Raw genomic sequence first — 11,888 nt, 5'->3', positions numbered from 1 at the left:
TTGCGAAAGTTCTTCGTGCTAAGACACCACGTGATGATCGGGTGTGATAGGCTCTACGTTCAAATACAACGGGTGCAAAACAGTTGCACACGTAGAATACTTAGGTTAAACTTGACGAGCCTAGCATATAACAAATATGGCCTCGGAACACGGAGACCGAAAGGTCGAGCGTGAATGATATAGTATATATGATCAACATAGTGATGTTCACCATTGAAACTACTCTATCTCACGTGATGATCGGACATGGTTTAGTTGATATGGATCACGTGATCACTTAGAAGATTAGTGGGATGTCTGTCTAAGTGGGAGTTCTTAAGTAATATGATTAATTGAACTTAAATTTATCATGAACTTAGTCCTGATAGTATTTTCATATCTATGTTGTAGATCACTAGCTCGCGTTTAGCTCCCCTGTTTTATTTTTGATATGTTCCTAGAGAAAATTGTGTTGAAAAATGTTAGTAGGAATGATGCGGATTGGATCCGTGATCTGAGGATTATCCTCATTGCTGCACAGAAGAATTATGTCTTTGATGCACCACTAGGTGACAGACCTATTGTAGGAGTAGATGCAGACGTTATGAACGTTTGACTAGCTCAATATGATGACTACTTGATAGTTTAGTGCACCATACTTAACGGCTTAGAATCGGGAATTCAAAGACGTTTTGAACGTCATGGAACATATGAGATGTTCCAGGAGTTGAAGTTAATATTTCAAGCAAATACCCGAGTTGAGAGATATGAAGTCTCCAACAAGTTCTATAGCTAAAAGATGGAGGAGAATAGCTCAATCAGTGAGCATGTGCTCAGATTGTCTAGGTACTACAATCGCTTGAATCAAGTGGGAGTTAATCTTCCAGATAAGATAGTGATTGACAGAATTCTCTAGTCACCATCGCCAAGTTAGTAGAACTTCGTGATGAACTATGATATTCAAGGGATAATGGAAACGATTCCCAAGCTCTTTTGTAATGCTGAAATCAACGAAGGTAGAAATCAAGAAAAATATCAAGTGTTGATGGTAGACAAGGCCACTAGTTTCAAGAAAAGGGCAAAGGGAAGAAGGGGAACTTCAAGAAGAACGACAAGCAAGTTGCTGCTCAAGTGAAGAAGCCCAAGTCTGGTCCTAAGCCTGAGACTAAGTGCTTCTACTGCAAAGGGACTGGTCACTAGAAGCGGAACTGCCCCAAGTATTTGGCGGATAAAAAGGATGGGAAAGTGAACAAAGGTATATTTGATATACAGATTATCGATGTGTATTTTACTAGTGTTCATAGCAACCCCTCGATACTAGTTCAGTTGCTAAGAGTAGTAACTCGAAACGGGAGTTGCAGAATGAACAGGGACTAGTTAAGGGTGAAGTGATGATGTGTGTTGGAAGTGGTTCCAAGATTGATATGATCATCATCACACACTCCCTATACCTTCGGGATTAGTTTTGAACCTAAATAAGTGTTATTTGGTGTTTGCGTTGAGCATGAATATGATTTGATCAATACGGTTATTCATTTAAGTAAGAGAATAAATTGTTGTTCTGTCTACATGAATAAAACCTTATATGGTTACACACCCAACAAAAATGGTTTGTTGGATCTCGATCATGGTGATACACATTTTCATAACATTGAAGCCAAAAGATGCAAAGTTAATAATGATAGTGCAACTTATTTGTGGAACTTCCGTTTAGGTCATATTGGTGTAAAGCGCATGAAGAAAATCTATGTTGATGGGCTTTTGGAATCTTTTGTTTATGATTTGGTTGATGCTTGCGAACCATGCCTCATGGGCGAGATGACTAAGACTCCTTTCTCTGGAACAATGGAGCAAGCAACGGACTTGTTGGAAATAATACATACTAATGTATGCAGTCCGATGAGTGTTGAGGCTCGCGGCAGGTATCGTTATTTTCTGACCTTCATATATGATTTGAGTAAGATATGGGTATATCTTCTTGACGAAACATAAATCTGAAACATTTGAAAAGTTCAAATAATTTCAGATTGAAGTGGAAAATCATCGTAACAAGAATAAAAGTTTCTACGATATGATCGCAGAAGTAAAATACTTGAGTTACGAGTTTTGCCTTCAATTAAAACAATGTGAGATAGTTTCACTACTCACGCCACCTGGAACACCACAGTGTAATGGTGTGTACGAACGTCGTAACCGTACTTTATTAGATATGGTGCGATCTATGATGTCTCTTACCAATTTACCACTATCATTTTGGGGTTATGCATTAGAGACAGCTACATTCACATTAAATAGGGCACCATCTAAATCCGTTGAGATGACACCGTATGAACTATGGTTTGGTAAGAAACCTAAGCTGTCGTTTCTTAAAGTTTGAGGTTGCAATGTTTATGTGAAAAAGTTTCAACCTGATAAGCTCAAACCCAAATTGGAGAAGTGCGTCTTCATAGGATACCCAAAAGAAAATGTTGGGTACACCTTCTATCACGGGATCCGAAGGCAAGATATTCATTGCTGAGAATGGATCCTTTCTAGAGAAGGAGTTTCTCTCGAAAGAAGTGAGTATGAGGAAAGTAGAACTTGATGAGGTAACTGTACCTGCTCCCTTATTGGAAAGTAGTTCATCACAGAAATCTGTTCCTATGACTACTACACCAATAAGTGAGGAAGCTAATGATGATGATCATGTAACTTCAGATCAAGTTACTACCGAACCTCGTAGGTAAACCAGAGTGAGATCCACACCAGAGTGGTATGGTAATCCTGTTCTGGAGGTCATGTTACTTGACCATGACGAACCTACGAACTATGAGGAAGCAATGATGAGCCCAGATTCCATGAAATGGCTTGAGGCCATGAAATCTGAGATGAAATCCCTGTATGAGAACAAAGTATGGACTTTGATTGACTTGCCCATTGATCGACGAGCCATTAATATTAAATGGATCTTCAAGAGGAAGACGGACGCTGATAGTAGTGTTACTATCTACAAAGCTAGAATTGTCGCAAAAAGGTTTTCGACAAGTTCAAGGTGTTGACTACGATGAGAGTTTCTCAATCGTATCTATGCTTAAGTCTATCTGAATCATGTTAGCAATTGCCGCATTTTATGAAATCTGGCAAATGGATAAACAAAATTGCATTCCTTAATGGATTTATTAAAGAAGAGTTGTATATGATGCAACCAGAAGGTTTTGTCAATACTAAAGGAGCTAACAAAATATGCAAGCCCCAGCGATCCATCTATGGACTGGTGCAAGCATCTCGGAGTTGGAATATATGCTTTGATAAGTTGATCAAAGCATATAGTTTTATACAGACTTGCGGTGAAGCCTGTATTTACAAGAAAGTGAGTGGGAGCACTATAGCATTTCTGATAAGTATATGTGTATGACATATTGTTGATCGGAGATAATGTAGATTTATTCTGCAAAGCATAAAGGAATGTTTGAAAGGATTTTTTTTCAAAGAAAGACCTCGGTGAAGCTGCTTACATATTGAGCATCAAGATCTATAGAGATAGATCAATACGCTTGATAAGTTTTTCAATGAGTACATACCTTGACAAGATTTTGAAGTAGTTCAAAATGGAACAGTCAAAGAAGGAGTTCTTGCCTGTGTTACAAGGTGTGAAGTTGAGTAAGACTCAAAACCCAACCACGGCAGAAGATAGAGAGAGAATGAAAGTCATTCCCTATGCCTCGGCCATACGTTCTATAAAGTATGACATGCTGTGTACTAGACCTATTGTATACCCTGCCCTAAGTTTGGCAAAGGAGTACAATAGTGATCTAGAAGTAGATCATTGGACATTGTTCAAAATTATCCCGAGTGGAATAAGGATATGTTTCTCGATTATGGAAGTGACAAAAGGTTCGTCGTAAAGGGTTACGTCGATGCAAATTTTGACACTGATCCAGATGACTATAAATCTCAATCTGGATACATATTGAAAGTGGGAGCAATTAGCTAGAGTAGCTCTATGCAGAGCATTGTTGACATAGAAATTTGCAAAATACTTACGGGTCTGAATGTGGCAGGCCCGTTGACTAAACTTCTCTCACAAGCAAAACATGATCACACCTCAGTACTCTTTGGGTGTTAATCACATAGCGATGTGAACTAGATTATTGACTCTAGTAAACCCTTTGGGTGTTGTTCACATGTCGATGTGAACTATGGGTGTTAATCACATGGTGATGTGAACTATTGGTATTAAATCACATGGCGATGTGAACTAGATTATTGACTCTAGTGCAAGTGGGAGACTGAAGGAAATATGCCCTAGAGGCAATAATAAAGTTATTATTTATTTCCTTATATCATGATAAATGTTTATTATTCATGCTAGAATTGTATTAACCAGAAACATAATACATGTGTGAATACATAGACAAATAGAGTGTCACTAGTATGCCTCTACTTGACTAGCTCGTTGATCAAAGATGGTTATGTTTCCTAACCATAGACATGAGTTGTCATTTGATTAACGGGATCACATCATTAGAACGATGTGACTGACTTGACCCATTCCGTTAGCATAGCACTTGATCGTTTAGTTTGTTGCTACTACTTTCTTCATGACTTATACATGTTCCTATGACTATGAGATTATGCAACTCCCGTTTACCGGAGGAACACTTTGTCTGCTACCAAACATCACAACATAACTGGGTTATTATAAAAGTGCTCTACAGGTGTCTCCGAAGGTACTTGTTGGGTTGGCGTATTTCGAGATTAGGATTTGTCACTCCGATTGTCGGAGAGGTATCTCTGGGCCCTCTCGGTAATGCACATCACTTAAGGCTTGCAAGCATTACAACTAATGAGTTAGTTGCGGAATGATGTATTACGGAACGAGTAAAGAGACATGTCGGTAACGAGATTGAACTAGGTATTGAGATACCGACGATCGAATCTCGGGCAAGTAACATACCGATGACAAAGGGAACAACGTATGTTGTTATGCGGTCTGACCGATAAAGATCTTCGTAGAATATGTCGGAGCCAATATGAGCATCTAGGTTCCGCTATTGGTTATTGACCGGAGACGTGTCTCGGTCATGTCTACATTGTTCTCGAACCCGTAGGGTCCGCACGCTTAAGGTTTCGATGATAATTATATTATGAGTTTATGAGTTTTGATGTACTGAAGGAGTTCGGAGTCCCGGATGAGATCGGGGACATGACAAGGAGTCTCAAAATGGTCTAGATGTAAAGATCGATATATTGGACGACTATATTCGGACATCGGAAAGGTTCCGAGTGATTCGGGTATTTTTCAGAGTACCGGAGAGCTACGGGAATTCGCCGGGGAGTATATGGGCCTTATTGGGCCATACGGGAATAGAGGAGAGAGGCCAAAAGGAAGGAGGCGCGCGCCCCCCTCTGGTCCGAATTGGACAAGGGGTATAGCCCACTTTTCCTTGTTCCTCCCCCCTCTTTCCTTCTCTCCTACTCCAACAAGGGAAGGAGGAGTCCTACTCCCGGTGGGAGTAGGACTCCCCCCTTGGCGCGCCCTCCTCCTAGGCCGGCCGCCTCCCCCTTGCTCCTTTATATACAAGGGCAGGGGGCACCTCTAAATACACAAGTTGATCAGTTGATCTCTCCCAGCCGTGTGCGGTGCCCTCCTCCACCATAATCCTCGATAATATTGTAGCGGTGCTTAGGCGAAGCCCTGCGACGGTAGAACATCAAGATCATCACCATGCCGTCGTGCTGACGGAATTCTTCTTCGACATTCTGCTGGATCGGAGTCCGGGGATCGTCATCGAGCTAAACATGTGCTAGAACTCAGAGGTGTCATAGTTTCGGTGCTTGATTGGTCGGGTCGTGAAGACGTACGACTACATCAACCGCGTTGTGCTAACACTTCCGCTTTCGGTCTACGAGGGTACGTAGACAACACTCTCCTCTCTCGTTGCTATGCATCACCATGATCTTGCATGTGTGTAGGAATATTTTGAAATTACTACGTTCCCCTACACTGGTGTCTTATGATCAGCCTTCACAAGCTAAGAGACTCCACAAGAGGCCACATACTTTGCCACATCAACTTTCATCCTTCTCCACCAATAAGTCCTCTTCAAGTCTTGATACATCTTTGTTTCTCTAGGATGAACCGTATATGGGGTACGATGTGCTTCTCTCAAAATGTACTCCTTGACCTGTGACTTGTGTGGCACACAAAGACGGCCATGAAACCGAATAGATCCAGTTCTACCTTGTTGGGTGCGCTCCCGCACCTGCAACAACAATCGGTCATTCTGTTGTGCCTCTCTCACTCTTTCCGGGATAGCTGACTGAAGGATGAATTGTGTCTCCTCATGTGCTACACTGGCAAAACAATATGAGATGCCCATCTGCTCAAAATCAGCAATGTGACAACCTAAAGTGGAAGGGACAATCTTGCGGCTAAGAGCATCCACAACCACATTTGCTTTGCGAGGGTGGTACTGGATTGAGAGGTCATAGTCCTTTATCAATTCTAACCATCGTCTTTGCCTTAAGTTCAGCTCCTTCTGAGTGAAAATATATTTGAGACTCTTATGATCAGTGAATTATCACAAGATTCTCCATAAAGATATGGCCTCCATATCTTGAGTGCAAAGACCACAGCTGCAAGCTCTAGATCATGCGTAGGATAGTTCTGCTCATGCTTTTTCAGTTTCCTAGAAGCGTAGGAAATTACCTTTCCATCTTGGATAAGAGCGTACCCAAGGCCAACCTGGGAAGTATCAAAGTACACTATGAAGCGTTTCCCAGGTTCAGGTCAAGTGAGAACAGGCGCGGTCACCAATCTATTCTTTAGCGTAGAGAAACTATTCTCACATTCAGCATCCCACTAAAATTTCACATCCTTTTGTGTTAGCTTGGTCATTGGCTTGGCGATAATAGAGAAATCCTTCACAACTACCGACAGTAACCAGCTTAACCCAAGAAAGTTCTTACTTCTTTAAAATTAGACGATGGCTTGGTGATCAAGGATGTCTTCGAATAGATAAGAATGTCTTCGAATATCCTACTCACGCATGCGAATTCGATTATACCCAGGCTGCAAATCTATCTTGAAAACACCTTAGCTCCCTTTAATTGATTGAACAAGTCTTGAATGCAAGTTACAGTATACTTATTCTTGATGGTCATAGCATTACGAGCATGATAGTCCACACTTATTCGCCAACTACGATCCTTCTTAAGTATGAATAACACAGGTGCTCCCCAGGGTGACACACTATGCCAAATCAACACTTTGAATAGCATATCATCATACTGTTGCTTTAGTGCTTCTCAAAGTTGACGTGCCAATCGATATGGGGACATGGAGAGAGGTCGGGTGAGGGAGTCCTGGATAAGGGGGTGTCCGGATGGCCGGACTATAACTTCAGCCGGACTCCTAGACTATGAAGATACAAGATTGAAGACTTCGTCCCGTGTTCGGGAGGGACTTTCCTTGGCGTGGAAGGCAAGCTTGGCGATACGGATATATGGATCTCCTACCATTGTAACCAACTTTGTGTAACCCTAACCCTCTCCGGTGTCTATATAAACTGCAGGGTTTTAGTCCGTAGGACAACATACAGAACAACAATCATACCATAGGTTAGCTTCTAGGGTTTAGCCTCTCCGATCTCGTGGTAGATCTACTCTTGTACTACCCATATCATCAATATTAATCAAGCAGGACGTAGGGTTTTACCTCCATCAAGAGGGCCCGAACCTATTTAAAACTTCGTGTCCCTTGCCTCCTGTTACCATCCGGCCTAGACACACAGTTCGGGACCCCCTACCCGAGATCCGCCGGTTTTGACACCGACATTGGTGCTTTCATTGAGAGTTCCTCTGTGTCGTCGCCATTAGGCTTGATGGCTCCTACGATCATCAATAGCGATGTAGTCCAGGGTGAGACCTTCCTCCCTGGACAGATCTTCGTCTTCGGCAGCTTCGCATTGCGGGCCAATTCACTTGGCCATCTGGAGCAGATCGAAAGCTATGCCCCTAGCCGTCAAGTCAGATTTGGAAGTTTAAACTACACGGCTGACATCCGCGGGGACTTGATCTTCGATGGATTCGAGCCACTGTCGAGCGCGCCGCACTGTGACAACGAGCATGATATAGCTCTGCCGCCGAACAGTGCCCTGGAGGCCGCACCCGCAGCGGCTTCGACCCTTAATTCGAAGCCAACTGCGCCGATCGAGGATGGGTGGTTGGACGCCGCCTCGGGGGCTGCGATCCCAACGGCGATCGAGCCGAACACCAGCCCCGCACTCCGCGAGACTCGTGACTCCAAGGAGCCGGACTCCTCTCCGGGCTCCGAACCCTCCACGCCCCTGCCGATCGAATCCGATTGGGCGCCGATCATGGAGTTTACTGCCGCGGACATCTTTCAGCACTCGCCTTTCGGCGATATTCTGAAGACACTAAAGTCTCTCTCTTTATCAGGAGAGCCCTGGCCGGACTATGGTCAGCAAGGTTGGGATACAGACGATGAAGAAATTCAAAGCCCACCCACCACCCACTTTGTAGCCATTGTCGACGATTTAACCGACATGCTCGACTTCGACTCCGAAGACATCGACGGTATGGACGCCGATGCAGGAGACAATGAAGAACCAGTGCCTATTGGGCCCTGGAAAGCCACCTCGTCATATGACATATACATGGTGGACACCCCAAAGAAGGAGATGGCGATGAAACAGCGGAGGATGACCCCTCCAAGAAACAGCCTAAGCGCTGGCGTCAGCGGCGCCGCTCAAAATCCCGCCAAAACAAATACGGTGATTCCAGCACGGGAGATAATAATACTCCGGAGAGTGCCGAAGAAAACCCCCTCCAGCAAGATTCAGCACAGGAGGATGGAGAAGCCAACCCTCATGAGAGAGCGGCAGATAGAGAGGTTGAGGACGATAATTATATGCCTCCCTCCGAAAACGAGGCAAGCCTCGACGACAAAGAATTCATCATGCCAGAGAATCCCATCGAGCAAGAGCGTTTTCAACGCAAGCTTATGGCCACAACAAGAAGCCTCAAGAAAAAACAGCAACAACTTAGAGCTGATCAAGATTTGCTAGTTGATAGATGGACTGAAGTCCTTGCGGCCGAAGAGCATAAACTCGAACGCCCCTCCAAGAGCTACAAAAAGCGCAGGTTGCTACCCCGATTAGAGGAGGAAGCACTCAAACCTACATCACCAGCACTTGATACGGCCGACCGGCCACCTCGCGGCCGCGATAGAGAGGCCTCTCGGCCCTCCACTCAAGCCACACCCCGTACCAAGGTACGGGAAAATGCGCCAGACCTGCGAGATATGTTGGAGGACAAGGCAAGGCAAAAAAGATCGATCTATGGATCACGTGGGCGCCCCACAACTCAAGACGATAACCGTCACGCCAGACACAAAGCCGGTAGGGCCGAACACAGTAGACAAAGCTCATTGGAGCTACGTCGTGATATAGCCCAGTACAGAGGCGCCGCACACCCACTATGCTTCATAGACGAAGTAATGGATCATCAAATCCCTGAGGGTTTCAAACCCGTAAACATCGAATCATATGATGGCACAACAGATCCTGCGGTATGGATCGAGGATTATCTCCTTCATATCCACATGGCCCGTGGCGATGATCTCCACGCCATCAAATACCTCCCACTCAAGCTTAAAGGACCGGCTCGGCATTGGCTTAACAGCTTGCCAGCAGGATCAATCAGTTGTTGGGAGGACCTAGAAGCTGCATTCCTCGACAATTTCCAGGGCACTTATGTGCGACCACCAGACGCCGATGACCTAAGCCACGTAATTCAGCAGCCAGAGGAATCAGCCAGGCAATTCTGGACACGGTTCCTAACAAAGAAAAATCAAATAGTCGACTGTCCGGATGCAGAGGCCCTAGCAGCCTTCAAGCACAATATCCGTGATGAGTGGCTTGCCCGGCACCTTGGACAGGAAAAGCCGAAATATATGGCAGCACTCACGACACTCATGACCCGCTTTTGCGCGGGAGAAGACAACTGGCTTGCTCGTAGCAACAATATGACCAAGAACCCTGGTAATTCGGATACCAGGGACAGTAGTGGCAGGTCACGTCGCAACAAGCAGAAGCGCCGCATTAACGGTGACAATGCTGAGGATACGATAGTTAATGCCGGATTCAGAGGCTATAAATCCGGTCAGCGGAAAAAGCCATTCAAAAGAAATCCTAGGGGCCATCCAGTTTGGACCGAATACTCGACCGCTTGTGCCAGATACATGGCACCCCCAAAAAGCCGGCCAATCACACCAACAGGGATTGTTAGGTGTTCAAGCAGGCAGGCAAGTTAAATGCCGAAAATACCGACAAGGAGCTGCATAGCGACGACGACGAAGAGCCCCGGCCGCCAAACAACAGTGGACAGAAGGGTTTTCCCCCACAAGTGCGGACGGTGAACATGATATACGAAACCCACATCCCCAAGAGGGAGCGGAAGCACGCGTTAAGGGACGTATATGTGGTAGAGCCAGTCGCCCCAAAGTTCAACCCATGGTCCTCCTGCCCGATCACCTTTGATCGAAGGGACCATCCCACTAGCACCCGTTATGGTGGATTCGCCGCATTGGTTCTCGACCCAATTATTGACGGATTTCATCTCACTAGAGTCCTTATGGACGGCGGCAGCAGCCTGAACTTGCTTTACCAGGATACAATGCGGAAAATGGGCATAGATCCCTCGAGGATTAAGGCCACCAAAATGACCTTTAAAGGCGTAATACCAGGTGTAGAGGCCAACTGTACAGGCTCAGTCACACTTGAAGTGGTCTTCGGATCTCCGGATAATTTCTGAAGCGAGGAGTTAATCTTCGACATAGTCCCATTCCGCAGTGGCTATCACGCACTGCTCGGGCGAACCGCATTCGCCAAGTTCAACGCGGTACCTCACTACGCATACCTTAAGCTCAAGATGCCAGGCCCTCGAGGAGTAATTACGGTCAATGGAAACACCAAACGCTCCCTCCGAACGGAGGAGCACACGGCAACCCTTGCAGCGGAAGTACAAAGCAGCCTCTCCAGGCAGTTCTCCAGTCCGGCCATTAAACGTCTGGACACCGTCAAGCGCGCCCGGAGTAACCTACAACAAGACCGCTTGGCACGTTCCGAGCAGGCATAGCAATGCGGCCCCAACCCCAGTCCTCGCAAAAATGCGACACCAGTGCTTCGCGTACATAACTACGCTCTAGAAATACCATGGGTACAGGGGGAGGGGCACCATCACGGCACGCCCGAAACACGGCTTAAACCGCACCAGGGGCTGCCGATTTTTTATTTTTCTCTTACTTTCAGGACTCCATTCTTCGGAAGGCCTATTCGGCAGTTCAATTGCCGCACAAACGATGCAAGAACCAGGGAAGCAGGACAAGCCATGCCGCATTACGGAACTCCCTGGTGGTCTCTATCACGAGCAGTATACCAGTTTCGCATACCATTCCGCAGCCTGCCCCTGGAACAGACATGTTACATAGTCCAACCTTTTGGTTATCGCATTATTTGTATCATTCTGCTTTGATCGCAACCCTTTTTAATAAACAATGCATAGCTTTTGTCTATTTTTGCATTACTCTTTTTTTACAAATATATGTTCCTTAACGACAAGTTGCACCCGTACACTTTGGTACGGCCAAAATACGCCAGGGCTTTAGTACCCCTCAATATGGTGTGAGAAGTCTGAACACTTTAACAAGTGCGACACCCCGAACTTATAGCATTATATGCATCAGCTCCGAATCATGTCTTGGGTCAATAGTTGGGTTTGCCCGGCTCCTATGTTTTGGTGCCTTATGTTCCACTATGTCGGCTAAGGTAGCACTAGAGAAAGCTAAAACTGACTGTCATGATGAAGCGAGAGCTGGTCGCTGTTCGAGAGGTTTTTCGAGTCCC

The sequence above is a fragment of the Triticum dicoccoides genome, chromosome 2A, assembly GCF_002162155.2.
Source record: "Triticum dicoccoides isolate Atlit2015 ecotype Zavitan chromosome 2A, WEW_v2.0, whole genome shotgun sequence".
Taxonomy (NCBI): Eukaryota; Viridiplantae; Streptophyta; class Magnoliopsida; order Poales; family Poaceae; genus Triticum; species Triticum dicoccoides.
The sequence above is the reverse complement of the archived record's forward strand: the minus strand, read 5'-3'. Positions refer to the sequence as shown.